Source organism: Lygodium microphyllum, chromosome 5 (assembly GCF_053477565.2).
Source record: "Lygodium microphyllum isolate KBCC chromosome 5, Lygodium_microphyllum_v1.1.10, whole genome shotgun sequence".
Classification (NCBI taxonomy): Eukaryota; Viridiplantae; Streptophyta; class Polypodiopsida; order Schizaeales; family Lygodiaceae; genus Lygodium; species Lygodium microphyllum.
In genome coordinates this window covers 141,261,206-141,281,782 of record NC_141139.1, presented here as the reverse complement: position 1 = coordinate 141,281,782, position 20,577 = coordinate 141,261,206, and the positions used below count along the sequence as shown (strand labels likewise).

Sequence of the window (20,577 nt, the reverse complement as noted above, 5' to 3'; positions counted from 1 at the left end):
ATCTGCATTTTGAAGATCTAGGCTGCTCCTCCATGATGAAAACTTGCTCTTTTGCAAGAAATCTCTAGATTGTTTCCTTACTTTGGCAATGATATCATGTGAGAGTGCGTAATTGAAGAGAAACATGAACGCGCGGGGAGAGAGAGAGAGAGAGAGAGAGAGAGAGAGAGAGAGAGAGGAAGCAAAAGATGAAGGATAGAAAGTTGACAAATAAAGAAAATGCACCTACATTGCCAAATCTCTTGTCTGTGTTAGACTCTGATAGAAGCTCACAACCAAGAGATCATAGACAGACAAGTTTAACATAGACAGGCTAACACATGCATACGATCACCTTTGCTTTCTGAATTGTAGCCAATAAAAATGCATTTTACAGCCTTATCATCAAGCTTTTTGCAAAGCTCTTTTGGTACATGTGCACAGGCTATGCAACCAAATGTGCAAAAGTAGTCAATTTTGGGTTTCTTTCCATGCCAACCCTTAAACGAAGTGATCGTTTTCAAAGCCTTTGTAGGTGCCCTATTCAATACATAATTGGCACACTGAAGCCCCTCTAACTAACATTTATGTGGCAGCCCCTTGCTTTTTAACATACAACAAGTCATTTCCATAAGAGTGCGATTCTTGCTTTCAGCAATTCCATTTTACTAAAGAGTCATTCTAACGGTGGCTTGATGCATAATGCCACAATCCAACAAATATGTCTCAAATGCACGAGACATGTACTTCCCCCTATCTTTGTGAAGTGTTTGTACTTTTAAACTAGTTTTAGCCTCAAGCTTTGCCACAAGATGTTCAAACTGCATGAATACATCAGATTTGGCCTTCTGCCCATACAACCATATATACCTTGAGTAGTCATCAATAAATGTAACAATGTAAAGGTGACCCCCAAGTGCATGTGTCCTCATAGGACCACAAACATCAGAGTGAATAAGCTACATTTTTCGGACAACACGCATTGCGTCATCCTTTTTGAAGGCAAACCTGTGCATCTTGCCCAAAATACATCCCATATGCAACCATATGACACCTTTGAAGGGTCATCAAACTCCCAAAGCTCATATGTCCATAACAGGCATGCCAAAGCTCTACATTTTGCATAGCGAGCGTAAGACCTGTGACTGCTAGAGCATCATGAGACTATTGATCATAAGCGTCTAACATGAATAAACTCTTGTACAAGGTGCCGGACAACTTGAATGCATAGTCTCTCTCTCTCTATCTTTGACAATACATTTGTCATCCTCAAAGGTGATCTGAAAGCCATGTCTATTAAAGGCAAAAATAGACAATAAGTTCTTTGTAATGTCAGGTATAAACAATAGATCTAGAAGCATGAAGTTTGAACCATTTGCAACAATAATAGTGACTATCCCAATGCCACAAATATCATAACTGCTACCACTGTTCGCACATGTGACATGCTTCCCAACAGGGACTGAATGCAAAGAAGTAAACAAGCACTTCCTGGAATTGATGTGCCTTGAAGCACCACTGTCAAAGTACCATGTTTGGTGTGTAGAAGAATTATAATTGCATGTGAGAATTGTATAATTCTCCTCTACCAAGTTGGTTGAAGCATCACTATCTGTTGATTTGTTGGCTGATGTCTCTTGGACAGCCAAATCGGAGTCTTTCTTCTTTTCCTTGGCCAATCTCTTTCGGCACTATGTTTGTTGTGTAGAAGAATCATAATTGCATGTGAGAATTGTATAATCCTCCTCCACCAAGTTGATCGAAGCATCACTATTTGTTGATTTGTTGGTTGATGCCTCTTGGACAGCCAAATCGGAGTCTTTCTTCTTTTCCTCGGCCAATCTCTTTCGGCACTCGTCAATATAGTGACTAGGCTTCTTGCAATAATGACATTCTCCATTCTTTTTAAACTTCTAGGTCTTAGACAACCCTGTTTGATGGCTATCTAGTATCACCTTTTTACTAATTTTGTACATTTTGCTTAGCTTTACCCTTGCCTTTAAACTTGGAAAGCATAGCCACATCACCTGAACGCAATGCAACATTCTTTCGAGTTTGCTCCTCTTGCGATAAGAGGCCTTTCAACTCCACAAAAGTAAGGGGCTGCCCCACCTCTCAACGATAACATCAAAGAGGGGTGAAAACCAAGATATAACTTTGGAAGAGAGTTAAGGGTGATGTTCATCAATTTAGCATCTTGAATAATCTCATCAACATTGAGCAGCTGCTCATGCAAATCCTGTATATGAGTAAGGTGATCCATCGTGCTATCACCCTCATCCATGTTTACATTTGCCAACTCTCTGCAAAGATAGGAGATTTTGGCCTCATTTAGGTAGTAGACTTATGCTTAAGTATGTCCTATCTTGATTTTGAGGACTTGCAAGACTGAATGTGCGAAATGATAGCCCTTTTCATTGACAATGCTATCAACGAAAGTGCATGAGTGTCCTTCGAATCCCATTTCCTTTGATCCTCTGTAGGAGGGGGAGGAGGAGCAGCAGTAGTAGCAACACCAATAACTTGTCCTCAATCGTGACGTTGAGGTGTCTAAGGTGTGAGACCTCTTGGTCATTGAGAGTCACCTGCAACATAGTTCCACAAGTCCTTTGCAACAAGAAGATTGCGGACCATAAAACTCCACAACGTGTGGTTGAAGCCATCAAGCTTGTCCTCTTGAGTGAGGACACCAAGGATGCTACTTTAATTATTGTCTCCTTAATGTGCCATATTGTTAGGAATGAGCAAAAATCTATAGCCAAATACCTCGATGCTGAAGTATAGAGTTTACTCCTTAGTATCAGAAATCCTTCAGGATTGTCAAACATGTATGGATCACAATGCATCGAGTAGTCAACGCGATGGGCAATGGAACAGGCCATGTGGTACATGACGGTAGGTTGCTCTTCCGGGCTAGTGCTCAACGTGTTAGACAAGCAGCAGGTTTGTTGTGAAGGACAGGTTCAGGATACGCATGTCCGATAGACCGTAGGTGTAACCAGCCTTCCTCCTCAGATAGGGTGGTAAATAACCTGATTGAGCACTATTTACAGCTTGCTGTTCGTGGTCTGAGCCTTGTTCAAGGTTAGGCATTGCATTTCCTTCATTCCCTTGTGAACGTTCATATTGAGAGGTATCATCATTGCTTGAGTCCATCTCACTGTATGAAGACATATTGCTGTAATTTCTCAGCTGAGAGTAAAAATCAGCACTAGCACAAAGCTTTGGCTTGCAATAAGGGTGCCTTGGGCCCACCAAATCAAGGGATTTAGTGATATCTTGGGTTCGTCAGTTTTGGGGCCAATAGGGTGTCCAATGTCCAAGATTATATGGTAAAGTGTACTTTTCAGTTTTGTGACTTTGTTAATTTTTGTAAATAGTGCTTAATCAGGTTATTTACCACCCTATCTACAGAGGAAGGCAGGTTACATGGTTCCATTGTCGTCTAGTTTGGTTAGGATACCTGGCTTTCAACCAGGCGACCCGGGTTCATATCCCGGCAATGGAACCATGTAACTAGCCTTTCTCCTCGGATAGGGTGGTAAATAACTTGATTAAGTACTATTTACTGCAATTAACAAATTCACAAAACTGAAAAGTACACTTTACCATATAATCTTGGACATTGGACACTACACCTTGTTGGCCCCAAAATTGGCATCCTATTGTACATCAACTTCTTCTTCAATATAGTTAAATAAATACTGAAAGGGGCACCAATTTTGGGGCCAACAGGATGTCCAATGTCCAATATTATATGGTAAAGTGTACTTTTCGGTTTTATGAATTTGTTAATTGTTGTAAATAGTGCTTGTTAAGAAGAGTGCTAGGGTTTGCACTGAGGACACACAGAGTGTACGACCACAACAAAAACACAGACACAGACACAGAGGGCAAAACTCAGATGTAGATGCCGAAGAAGGAAGAGGAGCCTGATGTCGGTCTTCATGTGGTGCCGAGAACCATAAGGAATGAAGAGGAGGAGGAAGCATCCCAGCTGGAAGAGCTAGGTAGAAGTTATCCCCATGATAGCATCAAGAGAGTTGCTGCATGATCCGCCTAGGGAGGGGAAGCCTCCATACTGGTAGAAGAGCAAAACTCCAAGGGTGATGAAACCATGAAGGAACGGCGCACATCCCAAGTCTCCAGCCCAGGTAGGACTGGGCAAACCTGCATGTTAGCCCTACACTGAAAACAAAACCTGCAAAGGACATCAAAGTCTGCAATCACAGAGGTCAGTAGTGAGATGCTCCAAAAACAAAACAAAACAAAAATGAAAAGCTAAGTGAAGGAACAAGTGCAAAGATGCAAATGTGTATGTGTGTGTGAGTCAATGCAGCGGAAGACTTAAAATGTAGAGATAAAAATCCTATGGGGCCGACTCTAAGAGTGCGAAAAATGAATGCTAGATTGACCTAGGGTATCCGAAAGGACCTAGAGACATGCTAGTCTAAGAAGGTGGCCACCATTGCGTACGTCCAGTAGCAGGGCTCTGCCAAGGGAAAGCCTGACGAGGTGGGGAGGAAGGTGAGATAGATGCATGAAGTGCAACGGGATCGGAACTTGCAGACCAATCAACGAATCCTTCAGGAGTAGAGAAGGATGGCTGTTGAGGCTATTCAGGTGCCACATGTCTAGCAGTCGTTGTGGGGGCTGGAGGAGTAGATGGGGCAGCAGCGGAAGGCGTAGCCCCACTGGACTGTGAAGTCGCAGCGGTCTGTTGAGGCTTTTTAGGTGGAAGACCTTGGGCCTTGGATCGACACTCGTTCACATGGCCTGCTCTCTGGTAGTGTGTGCAAAACCGGTTTTTCTCAGGGAGTTGCTGCCAGATAGGTCTTGATTCTTTGGCTCCATCGGAGGAAGAGGAGTCACCCTTTGATTGGCTTGCCTTCGCATCTAGCGAGTTCTTGCCACTGGTGGTTTTTCCTCCCGAAGAAGAAGCAACCAACCCCCTCTGCTCTAAATAAGGCTGTGATGAGGATTTCTTGTGGATTTGATCATGCAGCCTTGCGTAATGCCAGAACTGATACTCAAACTCGTAGAAGGTTGGCAATCGAGGTTGGGAGATGATGTGTTGAATGAAATTGAAGTATTTTGCGGGCAACTTATTCAAGAAGAATGTAACCTGATTGTCATCTGACTTTGGAGAGCCAGTAGTGGCGAACTCGGCAAGTAACCGCCTATAGTCAGCGAGCTTGACTTTCAGATCATCCCCTTTCTTAAGAGAGAACTCTTGAAGCTCAAAGTTGAGATTGATGCGCCGACTATGATCATGAGCCGCATAGCGGTCGAGAAGGTGACTCCAACGCTCTGATGCGAGCGGGAAGTGCTGCAAGTGAGAGCGAAACTTAGGAAGCAATCCTTGCATCAGCTCAACATTGGCTGTAGCATTGTGGACTCTCCATTGACGGATGTAGTCAGGGTGAGCTAGTCGAGGGTCCGGCATAGGCTTTAGACCAATGATGAGGTCCCAAAGACCCTGAGACTCAAGCACTTGTTGCATGAAATTCGACCAAGTAGTGAAATTTGACCCGTTAAAACGTGTCTTATTTGTGAAGGCATTCTTGGCCGTTGCAACAGGAGTGGTAGTGCTTGGAGATGAATAGTGTGAAAAAGTGTAGTGGGGGTAGGATGGGGGAGTGGAGTACACTTGGGAATGGGCACCAGAGTGTCCACCAGGCATGCGGATAGTGTGCAAGGTGGATCCATAGGTAGGGATGGGCTGACTAGGCATGGGCACGGTAGCCACATGAGGAACCCAAGGAGGTGGGTTGGGAACACGGGGAGCAGAAGATGGGAATCCCTGCATAGGTGTAACCCAAGGAGAGTGTGAAGATGCACCATAAGTTGAGGATGGAAACCCCTGCGTATGAGTGGTCATGGGAGATGTGAAGCTGGGGATAGTGAGGGGGATGCCCATCATAGTCGACCCAGGAGTGATAGGTGTGCTCATTTGGTGAAAGGTGAGAGGCACTGTGTTAAAGGGTGGCATTCCCCCTAACGAAGTACCATGGTGCAAAGAGGTAGAGAATGGGATGGAGAAGGAAAAGGTGCTAGGAGCGGAGATGGTATATCCAACCCCTAAGGCGTGTGATGCTGATGTGGAGTATAATCCCAGATTTTGGAAAGATGATGAGAGATGATCAAGGTGTGATATAGAAGAGGGTGGGATGGGAGGGAAGTGAGAAGTGTGTGTAATATGCTCTAATGAAACAGAAGCTATAGATGTATCTGAATTTTGACTGCTTCGTGAGCCCCCTCTTGAAGTTCACATACGCAAAGCCATCCGGATCCTTTTTCTTCTTCTTCATTCATGAATTGATTTTGGTGGTGGTTATTCTGTATCTGTTGTGCTCTTTTCTTGTGGAAGCATTCACTGGCAATATGGCCAGTTTTACCACAATAATGACACGTCATCCGATTCCTGTTGTCGGTGTTGAATCCTCGACCTCTTCCTTTGGGTCCAGTAGCTCCTCTAGTGTATAAGAGGTTTTCCCTTGGGCTAGTTTCTTTTACATCTTTGCTTTTAAACTTGCTTTCTTCATCAAGTAGTGAGTGCTCAATATCTTTGAGTGAGAGACTCGGAACATTACTTAGAGTGGACACAAGGTTCTCATATGGATCCTTGTTTACACTTGCAAGCAGTACGGCTATTGCTTCATCTTCATCAATATTCTTTTTCAGAGATGCAAGCTGAGTTTTTAAACTCGTAAACTTATTAATGTGTATGGTCATAGAAGCACTGTCTTTGATATCCAGTTTATAAAACTGCACGAGAAGTTTTACCTTTGAATTCTTTGCTTGAGTACCAAACATTCTATCAAGTTTCTCCCAGGCGGTTCTAGCATTTCTAATGCCAAATATATGATGTAGCACATCATCACTTAATCCCCAGGCAATGATGCCTAGTGCCTTATTATTCATCTTCTTCCATTCTTTGGATTTGAACTGGTCTTCTTCAACGAACCCGTCTTCATCATCTTCCTTCTTGTTATCTGCATCATCTTCAAACAAGTTCCACAAGTCTTTCCGCATAAGATGGTACATGGTCTTCTCCTTCTAGGCATGGAAGCCTTCACCATTAAATTTTGCTATATGTTCTACTTCAGTCATCTTAGAAGGAGGTCTTACCACGAGAACTCTCGGGCAGTGTCTATCCCTTTACAAGAAGATTGAGATTTACAAGTGATTTGATAATTTAAAAAACATTACATAACTTGAGAATGTTCTTCGAAATTGGAATGGAAAGATGAGTTACTCTTGAGTAACTGAAATATTCAAGTGCCAAGAAGCACTATTTGAGTATCAATAGATACTATATCTTTGAAGATCTTGATATTTTGCTCGATGTTGCTAGGTAATCTTTGAACTTCCCTGGATCCTTCTAGATCTGTAGTAGGCTTCAGAGATAATTTCAGAGTGATCAAGGTCACTATTGATGATGCCAATAAGAAAAGATAAAATTGCCAAGCTTTCTAAGTTCTTGGCTATGGCTTCCACTGTTTAGGGTTTCAGACAGCCCTGGTTTTTTTGCTGTAGCAAGAGCTTGGCGCAGCCATTTGAGCTGAAATTGGATGGGGGATAGCTTATGGTATAGGCTTTAAATGCCCCATACAAGCAGGGTGAATCGCAGCCTCCAAACGTCGCGCAGGCTGTACAACTGCCACAGGGCGCAGCAGAGACAGCGATGGCCGATTTCTGTAATGCTGGGCTCTATGATGGACAATGTCGCACTCTGATGCGATAGGGAGCTGCGCTGGGAGCAGAGGAAGAGCTTCTCAGTAGACACCTTAAGCTGAGATTGTCTATATGATGAGATCTGAGAGCTCCACTGAGGATAGGTACAATCTGGCTATGGTGGCCAAGAAGAAGTGTGTGAAAATAGAGTAGGAGATGAACTCAACCAGTTGTCCTGAGCTGGAGTTGAGCTATGATAAGCTGGAGAAGTTGGAGAAAGGGCTAAACTGAGCTCACCATAGCTCTGATACCATGTTAAGAAACATGGATCTTGAACTCAGTTTAGCTATGGAGACTTGAACTCGTAAGCAAGAGACATGAAGAAAACTGATGATTAGATACAAACTTTTACTCAAGTGAATTAGGTTCCAAGCTAGATTAGCTTGGACTCATAAACACAATCTTGAGTGGATAGAGTTATAGATTCTAAGTACAAAGTACAATAGCATTCACTCGAAAAGGTGAACCAAGTACATGCTTTTATAGCTTTCCAACTTCTCCACTGTCCTCACTATGCATATGGGATTCAGGATAGCTCTTCTTGGAGCATACATCATTTGTCTATTTCTCAACAAGAGAGAGAGAGAACTCTTGCTTGTACACTCATTCATGAAAAAAAAAAGAACTCTTGTATGCACACAAGCTGAAAGACGGATTGATAATGATATTTGAGATATGTGGGATAAAGTACAAGTGGTAGTGTGTAAATAATAGGCTAAGGTATCCACCTACACCTTTGTTTCTTATTTAATGCTAAGTTGTGTAAAAGGTGTTTATACCTAAACACACACTTTTACTCACACACGAGGATAAATGAATCTAACAATAAACATGTCAGAGCTCCTAATGTCCCCGTCCAACTCAGATCAAATCTCATAGGTAGGAGATGATAGTGCATGAAAAACATGATTGCTAACAATTGTGTGCATGTTTACATCATTTTGGTTCACTTGGGACCTACAGATGGTTGATTGAGTGGCTCTTCTCGGCTCTAGTGATGTTGCATGCCCTCACATGCTCCTAGCCAAAAGGGGCAAATGTGAGGGTGGAGAGAGGGCATGCTGATGCTCTTTTGTTCTTAGTGGATTTTATGTATGCCATTGAGTTCACGTGTTTTGGTGATCGAAATCTTGGATTGGTGTGTCTAGTGCCAAGTTCATACTTAGAGAAGGAATCTTAGTGTCGTGAAGAGCTATCCATGGAACTTGTGTGGCTATAGGATATGCAAGGTGGCTAGCTCAAGTACTTTGCTTTCAAAGAGTGATTATGACATTTAGGCTGCTTCTTCTTCAGGGTGCTTTCTTATTGAGGTGCATTTGATGGAACACACGCCATTGGAGTATCCATAGTGCATCTTGGGTGTTCTTGTCCTTTACTCGATTACCTGTGCTCTGAGATAGGGTGTTAGAAGCGGTCATATGATAGATTTATGGGCACCATGCCCTAACTTATGGGAAGCCTCTTTATTGTTATGATTATTGGCCAACCTATTTTTGTGGTAGGGCTAGGCTACTCCTTTGTTTTTGTCTATAAGAGGAGGGATGTGGCCATAGTCCATTATACAAGTACTTGTAGGTTCTTGGTGTGGAGAGGGAGAGCTTGTGGATTGTGTGAGTTGGCGCTCAACCATTGTAGTCTTGATTCTCATAGTGGATTCCTTGTCCTGGCACATCTTATGCATCGTCTCTTTCATTGATCTTGTGTCTTTCTTCATTTCGTTGCTTGTTTTGCTATTCTAACAAATCTCTAGTTGGAAGCAAGAGTGTGATTTTATCAGATAAATGTATTAATGGAGGAGAGGAGTACCCAATAAGTTGGTCAAATAAATACAAAATAATGATCAGGTTGGTTGCATTAAATGTGCCAAAAATCAGGTCTAGCAGCATTAAATGTACTAGACTTAGATGAGAAATGCCGTTTGGTGTTAGCTCTGAAATAGGTTGTGGTAGTTGGCAGTACACTCAAGTAGTAGATGAAGTCCATGTGTGCCATAACACAACCAAAAACAAAGGCACAAAGTTGAGAATCATGTACTAACTATTATAAAAAATGGAATAATCAAATTCTCCATGTTTCCTTTCTATTATTTTTCATATTTAATTGTTTATTAATTTATTTCCTTTCACAGGTTATGGTGGACCATGTAGTGGGTTAAAGAAAAAATAGTATACACTTCCATCTATTTGATCCTATTGGGGGCTTGTGATTGAAACTCAAGCATATCAGGGTCGAAATCCTACATACAAAGGATTAGTGCCTTGAACTATGGGCTAGATTTGCTAGTACAAATAGTTACAATCAACAAGATGGCATGACTTTGAAATGTTCGTACAATGTGCATGTGTAGGTTGAAAGCATTAAAATGCACATATTTTTGCATGGAAAACTTGTATGAAGATTTCAACATTATTTTTGTAATGTACTCATAAAGAGCTTTCATATGATGTCCATATTTGGGGGGTCCCTAAATTTTAGGAGCCTCATGTGACTATATAGTTCAAGTGATAGTGAGTCCTCCCTGTTCTCTGTCTCTTGTTCCCATCTTGTTTTGTGTCACTTGTATCTATGGCTTGACATTCTTGGCCGTGATGGGGGCAACTCTTGAGGTGACTCATCCAAGCAAAGAGAATCAAACTCCCACAACAATGCCAAGCCCATCTTATCCACATCTTACTTTGAAGAAGAAGAGGCCTCCTCAAGTTCTTGCACATACACCACCATAGCATGGCCACTTTTGCGGACTACTCGCTTCACATGGAGATGGGAGGTAATTGCCACTCGCTAAGGTAGAGTTGGTGAGTATGCAAGGGTGTCGTACAAGGTCTTCACTACATGCCAAGTCCCATCCCAACTAACATTTTGGATTCTTAGGAACATTGAAACCAGCCTTCCTTCTAGGATAGGGTGATAGATGACCTGATTTAATACAAGTTATTATAGCAAGCATAAAATTCACAAATCCCAAAGAATTACTTTACTACATAAACTTTGGACAATCGACACTCAATACTCAACTGGCCCCAACAATTGACATCACTTGCGGGATTTCTTTATATTATATTGCTCCAATTTGTAGTACACTGGAAATAGCTTGATCTCTCCACAAATTCCAATACATTGGGCTATCACAAATGATCAGCAGAATTAGGATTTGATTTATTCCTTGCTTTTGGTACTATTTGGGCACAAATTAAACTCAGAACACTTGCAAGCAGGCGGAATTAAATGTGGAAGAGCAATCTGCTTCAGATAGCTGCAATGTTTTTTATTACAACTGCTATTCTGATCATTGCGTCTTCAATAAATGGGCACAAATTCCAAGGTGCCGAGGAACCCTAATTTTTGCTGTAAATTAGCTTTTTGACAACAAATTGTATTGCTGTCCACCTTCAACTCTTGAGAAAGGTTGAGGGTATCAAAGGAGATGAGAAATTGTTGAGGAGAGAAAAATTCACTGTTTTGTCTCACTAGAAGTTGCTAGCTTCTACTTCTGCTTGCTGCCTAGGCCTCGTACTAGTAGTCGCTTGCTGATTTACAGTCCCAAATCAGGTCGCCTGCTGTTATGGACACTCTTGATGCCATTGCTATCTGCGCTCCTCTTGGTGCTGTTGCTTGCTGTGGATCAGCCTACTCTTGGTGAGAATGTCCTTCTGAAGGAGTAGCCTAGGCTGGGATGGTCTTTCCTAAGCCTCTACTAGCCTCCAACTCTTCCCAATTGACTTACATGGGTAAGTTTCTTCTTTGACCGTCAAGTGGCACAGTTTCTAAAGTGAAACTGTCTTTGAACTTAATTTCCAGCAATTAACAAATGGCTGGAAATTAAAAGACCTCTTGTCCTTGCCCATTACTTGATCTTTGCTCATCCACATTTAATGTGCTAAGTCCCTTAAACTTGAAAGTTGTTCCAAATTTCGTTTGGCCTTATGTTGGAGCTCAGCTGGGGATGTGCAGCAACAGTTCAAGGAGAGTGTGAGAGTGTTGGCGAGAGACAGAGAGGGAGAGTGAAAGTACGATTAGATTTGAGTGTATCAACAATGTGTTAGTACACAAAGATTAAAATGTATTTATACTTAGGGTATGTAAGGGTGCATTCACACGTACAACTAAATAATGTGCATGTACTATACACGGAGGTCAAACAGGCCTTTATCCAACAACCTCCCACTTAAAGGTCCGAAGTGAACCTCTAACCAACTCCCACTAGTCGTATGCAATGCTCATGTTGAGCTTTGCTTAGACTTTTAGTGAGAACATCTGCAGGGTTGTCCTGTGTTTTGATGTTGGTGAATGTGTTTAGACCATCTTCCAGAATATTTCTGATGAAGTGATATCGCACATCTATATGCTTCGTGTGTGAGCGATACATGGCATTCTTAGCTAGATACATAGCACTCTGGCTATCACATCCCAAACTGCAATACCCATAGATATGCCGAGATCCTTTGCAAGTTTGCTTAACCATATAGCTTCCTTAGAAGCATAGTACCTGAAATGGCATTTCAAGGCTGCCAAAACGGATAGCATGCTAACTAAAAGGCATTAGCCGGCTCTTTCGGATTGAAACGGAAATGGTAGACCAGCGTTCCGGCATCCTGTGGTTCGTTTCGGGGCACTTCTTCTTCTTCTTCTTCTTCTTCTTCTTCTTCTTCTTCTTCTCTCTCCTCCTCCTCCTCCTCCTCCTCCTCCTCCTCCTCCTCCTCCTCCTCCTCCTCCTCCTCCTCCTCCTCCTCCTCCTCCTCCTCCTCCTCCTCCTCCTCCTCCTCCTCCTCCTCCTCCTCCCATTACCTAAAGGCTAATCATGGCACCGGATCCATATTGGAGACATATCACTCCAATCAAAGATACGAGGGCTTCGGCGGATCAAAGAAGTGGCGGTGCAACTATTGTGGATTGGATAAATTGAGGAGCGTAACACGCGTGAAAGACCACTTGGCATGCGTTCCCAACAAAGACATCGGGCCTTGTTGTCCAGACTACAGTTGCCAATTGTTCATTGATGTGGATACTTATTACTCAATAGTTACTAGAGTCTAGAGACTAGTACACAGTGCTCAGTGCTCACTGGACTTTGGAGTTTCAACTGATTATTCACATGACGTAGTTACATGTATCATTGTATCTTGATTTCACTTATCATGCATCTTGATTCTTGTTCCATTGTTCTTGATGTCAGTCTCCATTGTTTTTTATGTTAGTTTTCATTGCTCTTTAGATCATAGATGATTCACGAGTCATAAATTATAATACATTTGTTGCCTTAAGTTTTGAAAATTGAGTCTTAATTGTTTTAAGCTGTCTTAAGTTTCAACCATTGAATCTTGACTCTTCAATCTTCACTCGTGAGTCGTGACATGTGTAATGAATCATGATTTCAATCATATGACATGGACTCAAAAGTTTTGTATGAAATATGGGTACATGTTGTTGTAGGCATTGATATATTCACATACCCACATAATACTGTATTTATTTTAGTGTACAATCCAAAACACCATTTCCTCATTTCCAAAATTTGGCTGAAACTCCAAAACTCTGGTTTTTCCTGTTTTCATTTCCCTCGTTTTCAAAACTCCCCCGTACTATGCTTAGAAGCTTCAGTATAGCTGATAAATATTCAGCTTCGGTAGTACTTAGTGCGGCGATGTTCTGCAACTTGAAACACCAAGAAACAGTCCCACTAGCAACTGTAAAGACATACCCGTTGGTGGACCTACGAGTGTCCAAGTCACCTGCCATGTCTGCATCACAATAACCCTGCAAACTAAGTGCACCCTGCCCATAGCAAATACACTTTCTTTGTGTACCCTTTAGGTATTGAAGAATACACTTGACAGTCTCCCAATGTGTTTTGCTAGGATTTGACATAAACTTGCTAACAATTCCCACTGCATGAGCAATGTCTGGACGAGTAGCAACCATAGCATACATAAGAGAGCTACAAGCTGATGCATAAGGGACTTCCTTCATAGCATTTGCTTCCACGTCATTTTTTGGGATGTTGGCTTTACTAAGCTTAAGGTAAGGAGATAAGGGTACCCCAAAAGACTTAGCTTCAGCCATGTTAAATCTGTCCAGTATCTTTTCAATGTGCTTTTCTTGAGATAAAAACAATAATTTCTGCTTTCCATCTCTGCGAATCCTCATGCCTAAAATGTGCTTTGCATTCCCCAAATCTTTCATGGAGAAAGCTGATTTCAGCTGATTTTTGAGAGCATCCAGGCTAGGCTAATCTTTCATGGAGAAAGCTGATTTCAGCTGATTTTTGAGAGCATCCAGGCTAGGCTTTCTTTTCCCAGCTAGCAACATATCATCCACATACAAAACAAGTATGATGGGGCTGCCATCTGTATCCTTTTTCATGTACAAGCAATGATCTGCATGGCTGCGTGTAAGCTTATGAGATAGCATAAAAGTGTCAAACTTTTAGTACCTTTGTCGTGGTGCTTGCTTCAGCCCATACATGCTGCGTTTTAGTTTACATACCATCTGCTCTTTTCTAGGAACTACAAAGCCCTTGGGCTGTTTCATGTAGATTTCCTCATCAATGTCACATGCAAGAAAGTTGTTTTTATATCCATTTGGTACAACTCTAAGTTTAATACAACAGTGAGACCAAAAAAGCACACGTAGAGTGGTCATCTCCACAATAGGTGAGAAGACATCTTGGAAGTGAATCCCTTCCTTTTGTGCGTACCCTTTAGCAACCAGTCTTGCCTTGTACTTGGGTTTCCCATCAACTGTCTTTACTTTGTAAATCCATTTGTTTGGAAGAGGCTTCCTTCCTTTGGGCAACGACACAAGATCCCAAGTATCATTTGCATATAGAGATTTAATCTCTTATTGCATAGCTAGCTCCCACTTATTGCCTGAATTCGCATGACTTGGCCTCTTTGTATGCAAGAGGCTCTCCCTCATCTGTTAGCATCACATAATGCAAGGAGGGATCAAACCTATGTGGTTGCCTTCTTATGCGTATAGACCTACGTACCCAATGATCAACATTTTCAGGAATTGGGTCTACATCTGGAGGTATGTTATTTTAAGCATTTATTGGTTGCTGTAAGCCATTTTCAGCATGCTGTTTATGCTGTACAGCACCTTCATTTTCATTACCAGCACCTACATTTTCATAATTAGCAAGTCTATCTTGCTATCCATGACCTCCTTGTGCTCCTATTTGCTGTCCATCATCATCTGACTCACAAATAACCGGCTGATCATCAGTTTCAACTTGTGGTACAGCACCATGAGGTTCATTTTTTGAAGTAATAGGTGACTACGAACTTTGAAATTTGACCTTTTTCATATCTTCATTAGAGGCTAAAGTACCTTTCAGCAATTTTGTCTCATTAAGCACAACATTACTGTTACGAATAGTTATTTTCTTGGATTGAGGTAAACACACTCTGTAGCCAAATTTATCCTCATCACCATAGCCCATGAAAATGCCTTTGGTGGATTTTGGGTCAAGTTTGTTCCTCAACTCATCTCTAACATGCACAAAAGCATCATAGCCAAATATGCGTAAATGGTCATATGAGGTCGATTTGCCAGACCAAACCTCCTCAGGGATGCCATTATTTAAGGACCTGTTTGGAGAGTGGTTGCAAATGTGAAGCGCGGTTTTGAGTGCCTCTTGTTGGAGCTTAGCTGGGGATGTGTAGCACAGCAATTCGAGGAGAGTGTGAGAGTGTCGGCGAGAGTCAGAGAGGGGAGTGAAAGTACGATTAGATTTGAGTTGGTACTACGATTAGATTTGAGTGTACCAACAATGTGTTGGCACACAAAGAATAAAATGTATTTATACTTAGGGCATGTAAGAGTGCCTTCACATGTACAACTAAATAATGTGCATGTACTATATACGGAGGTCAAATGGGCATTTATCCCAACACCTTAGTCTAGCATTAAATATTTAATTTTTTCTCAGGCCAAATGATACCAACATCATTTTTAGGCCCATTTAATGCCCTAAGCCAAAATTGACACTAGGCACTACAAGTACCCGTCCAGCATATCTTGTCACAACTTTAGCCAATGTTTTCCATTGCATAACTTAGGTATTGGACCTATCACTGTGACAAAAATTGAATGCACTTCATATGTGCACAACTTAATAATGCCAAAGCCAAAGCTAAGCATTAAAAATACATGTTCCTGTGACAAATACAAATTGTATTTTGGATTGGATTTTGAGGATCTAGGATGCAATATATTTTGCTTTCCACTTATGAGGATTCATCTACATGGTTTGGTTGGTCTTTTGTGAACCCTTAGGACTTTGAAGCATACTAGTTTATGACATAGTTCTTTTGTTACACTTATCACGTTTCTCCTACGTTCTAGTGTAAACGCTCCCTTATCTCACAGGCATTTTTTACCTTCTAGTTGGAGAAGGGTTTTTTTCCCATGTGAACAAACATGAGTGGGTGTGGTACTTAGTACCTTAGGGATTATACTTTCATTCTTTCATATTGGATGTGACCTTTCAACGCTCTCTTTTCTCTTGTTGTCCACTTGTTCATTGTGAGTGTGTGCATGTTGTTGAACCCCAATCTAACAGCGGTATCGAAGCCATACCTCTTAGCCACTGCTACTTTGCTCGCATTTTGCCATAGTCTTAGTTAAGCCTTGAGCTCCGTTGCTCTTATTCTTTTTAGCCTGGATGTGTTAGTCGGAAGCACGATTCAATTGTGGAATCAAATTTCCCATGTGCAACGTGTTTGAGCTCGATCGTGTTGACGAGATTCGACACCAAGCCACGTAGATGCAAACCTTTGTACACATGGCTGTTGCCTCACAATCAGTCACAGCTTGCCCGACAGTCATTTCCCCTCACGCAACTCTATCCCATCACACAGCTCAACATCCGGTGTCCTATTGCTAGTCTCACTTGCTCTGTTGCACCATGTTCAAGTCACCAATAGCCGACAGCCCGTCTGCTCCTGTTTAGGTTGTCGACAACTTGTGTCACGTCAAATTGTTCTTGATCAGCTCAACAGTTTTAGTTTGTGTTGATAATCTCACATGAGCTTCATCAGTCGCCTTGAAGAAAAAACATTGATATATTAATGTTCTCCGGCCTTTATTAGCATTTACCAACATAAGATAGCTCATGTTCGCGTATAGTGTTCTTGTTAAGCACAAAATTTGGGGATTTTACAGCATATACCAATTTCCTTAAAATTTCTTCAACAAATTTGGGGCTTTTGCTAGAAATTTTCAAAAATCATCAAACTTATGGAATTTTTTGTACTTGGTGCTTGCACATTCTCAACAAGATTAAAGCATCTCAAAATTTCACTCCCTATGACCTCCCCCTTGAAATCCTGCAATTGTCCTCGATTGCATTGTGTTGTGCCAAAGGAAAAGCATACTGCCCTAGAATTTCCAAAAGGCATCTCAATCACAACATTGTGCACTGTTGTCCAACCATGTTACATGCCCCAAACCTTGCTGAAAGTTTTCAGTTAGCATGAACAATCTAGAACTGTTGCTAGAAACCCATTGGATATATCCATAACTCATGTTTCTCAAGTGTTTTGACTTTAGAACCATAGTAAAGCACATGTTCAGCATAAATCATGATTGAAACTGTCAATGGCATTTACTAACATGCTTATGTCTACGGAACCATCTATAAACCATTGAAAACTAAGCATAAAGTGATCATTTTGCTGATTTGAGAACTGATCGCAAACTGCTGCAAATGTGACCTCAAACTGATCACAAACTCTTTGCAAAAACTGATTAACAATCAGTGCAAAAACTGATGCAAAATTGGTCCCAAAGTGACCATAAATGGTTCTCAAACTGATAAAAAATTGAGCTGAAATTGATTAGAATTTTTGTCTCAAAATTGAGGCAAATTTCATGCCAAATTGATCATAAGTTGATGTAAAAGTATAGTTTGAGTGTTTGGGTGAAACTCATACTCATCTACCTACATCTCACAGTGACTAGTACACTAAGTAGTGACCTCATGGCAAACATACTGTCAATACAATACCTTGGATGCATGCTAGATACATCCGAGATCCACTACAAATGAGAGCTGTCCACAATTGGCGGAGTGAAAGTGCTACCTCCCCCCCTTGAACATTAGACAATACTTCGGATCCTTGCTCTGCTGAACTTGATTGAGCCTAAACTAAAGTCATCTCTAACTGAAAAGTATCTAGGTAAAGCTGCAACAATTGAGGATGGTATGCCAAGTCATCCTTTTCCATCAATTTGGCATCTATTGGTAAATAATTTTGAAATTTTACGAAGTCTCTCTTGGAAACTTTACCTTTGACTTTTCTTTCCTTATGTGCCAAAATCTACTTGAGTATCAAAATCTCATCCAGCTCTTGAACCTCAGGTTGAATTTCAGCAAACATATCCTTTGGCAAATCACCATGAGAAGGCCTCAACAAACTCACACGAAAGGCATTGTGTATCTGCCAATGTGGAGGTAATTTCAACCAATATGCTACATTGCTGATCTTCCCAACTCCTGGAAAGGGCCATAGTATCTCATACTCATATTCGTATACAGTCTTTCTCTCCCTTTTATCTTTTTAAGCCTTGCCTTTTTAAAATGCAACAATACGTAACTACCCTCTAGAAACTGCAAAGCACGTCTATTATGATTAGGGTCCTCTTTTGCTTCTATGATCTCTAAAGTACATACCTTATCTTTGCATAGGCTGCATCCAACTTTTCCACGTAATGGTCAGCCTCAAAGATCTTATCCTTAGTTTGCAAGATAGGTGGTACCTTCTTGCCACTCTCAACCATCTCAAATGGAGCTTTGGTAGTGAAACTATGCACTATGTTGTTGTAAGTAAACTCAACCAAGGGCAAATATTGCTGCCACTGTGTCTTGTGATTTGAAACATAGTACCTCAAAAGATCAAACTTTGTGGAATTTGCTTTCTCTGAATGACCATTTGTTTGCAGATGGAAGGATGGTGAGAAATTTAGTGTGGCATCCATATTATCAAACAGCCCCTTCCAAAATAAATTGGTCATCCGAGGGTCTCGATCACTAACGATCGACTCTCGCATAACATGATACTTAAAGATGATTGCCCCTTGTAATCTATCCATAAAATCATTGATCCGAGGAATCAAAAAGCGGTTCTTTATTGCAATCTTGTTTAGAGTAGGATAACCAATGCACGTACGCCATGAACCATCCTTTTTCTGCACCAAAAGCACTGGAGAACAAAAAGGAGATGGGTTGGAGTGAATCAACCCTTTTTCTAATAGCTCATTTATTTGATTCATAATCTCCTCCTGCCGGGCTGCACCAACTCAGTAAGGTAGCTTATTAGATGGGCTATTTTCAGGGATGAGATCTATGCCATGATCTTTTGGCCTTTCAGGCAGTAGTTGCCCTAGAAGCAACTGAGAGAAGCAATCAACGTACATTTTTAGAAATGATATGCAATCCCTCTCCAACTTGGACATATTCCCAATATTTTCACTATCACCTTTATCCTTAGTAAAAACCAAGCATCTTGAAAGATGATTTTTCATTACTTTAAAAATGGCAGTTGCAGATACAACTGGGATAGATTCACCTTTCAACTTTACATCAAGTGTGAGTACTTTTCCCTTATGCTGAATAGTGAGCTCTTTTACACGAGAATCAATCATTGTATACATATGGTGACACCATGGCATACCAAGCAATATATCACAACCCTTAAGTGGAGCAATGAAGAACTCTTTGCAGGCTTTGCATGGCCTTTACATGCCATTCCAACTTTCCCCATGGGTTCGATCTTATCCTCTTTGATGCCTAGATGGGTTGCCATGTCAACAGAGATAAAGTTGGCTCGTGTACCATTATCAAAGAAAATCAATGCATGTTGATCCCTATATTTGCCCCATACTCTACACAACTCAGTTGCATCATCATTAGGCTGATCACTAACAATATTGGGCACCATTCCCGTTGATGTTTTGGGCTTCTTTCCTTTGGATTCTTCCTGATTTTTTGATTTTCCAGCTTGCTACCTAGTGGGACAGTCCTTGCAATGTGACCCTCCTATTCGCAAATAAAACATTTATTTGCAGCCATCAATTTCCTACATTGTGCCAATGTTTTCGAGCCCTTTCTTTGCTGTTTTGGCCTCTTTTTAGGCTGATTTTCAGATCTGCTTCTTTTCTCAGCCTTAAATAACTTTTTATTCAGCTTCTCCCCACTGTGTAGGAAGCCCGAATCCTTTTCATGCAGTAAAGCATCTACTGTAGTAGCAATCTCTATGAGTTGAGACATGCTAGAGATAGTGGATTTAATGCAAAAATCCTTGATTCCATTCGGCAACCCACAAACATGTTTTCCACTTGCTCATGAAGGGGTACGGGGCGATAAGAAGTAATAGGCAGCAAGGCATCCCAAAACTTCTTATTATATTGCTCCAAATTCTTACATTCCTTAGTATCCAACTTATTCCAAGCTGTCATGATGTCCACCTCAAAGGTATTTATCAACCAATTCGATGCAAACATTTGCTTGAATTGTACCCATGTTGACGGTGCTCTACCTTGCATCAAAAGAGTGGATCACCACTACAATGCATTCCCTTTCAAGAAAGTTGTTGCCTTTCGAATCTTTGAGGACTCCATGAAGTTTCCCTCTGAATAGGTTGCATCAAACTACTAAATGAAAGTCAAAGATTTTAGCCTATCTTGTGCACCACTAAAGGACTTAAACTTCACTGCTTTTCCATCCTCATCATAGTCTTTTGCTGCCCCTTTGGGTATCAAGTTATCATACATTGGCTGCTGCAAAAAGGGTGCATTCGCTGAATTTACTTTAAAACCAACACCAAACGGAGCATTTGCATAACCAACATTCATTTCTTG

At 41.3% G+C, this 20,577-nt stretch overlaps 1 protein-coding gene and 1 non-coding gene across 3 annotated transcripts in view; both read left to right on the top strand.

Moving 5' to 3' along the window:
- Nucleotides 1–20,577, top strand: part of LOC148036464 (D111/G-patch domain-containing protein) — an 84,716-nt gene that overhangs the window by 43,800 nt on the left and 20,339 nt on the right. The gene's annotated exons all lie outside the window — the stretch shown is intronic.
- Nucleotides 3,414–3,487, top strand: TRNAE-UUC (transfer RNA glutamic acid (anticodon UUC)). The gene has a single exon. It is a non-coding gene; the product is annotated as a tRNA-Glu (tRNA).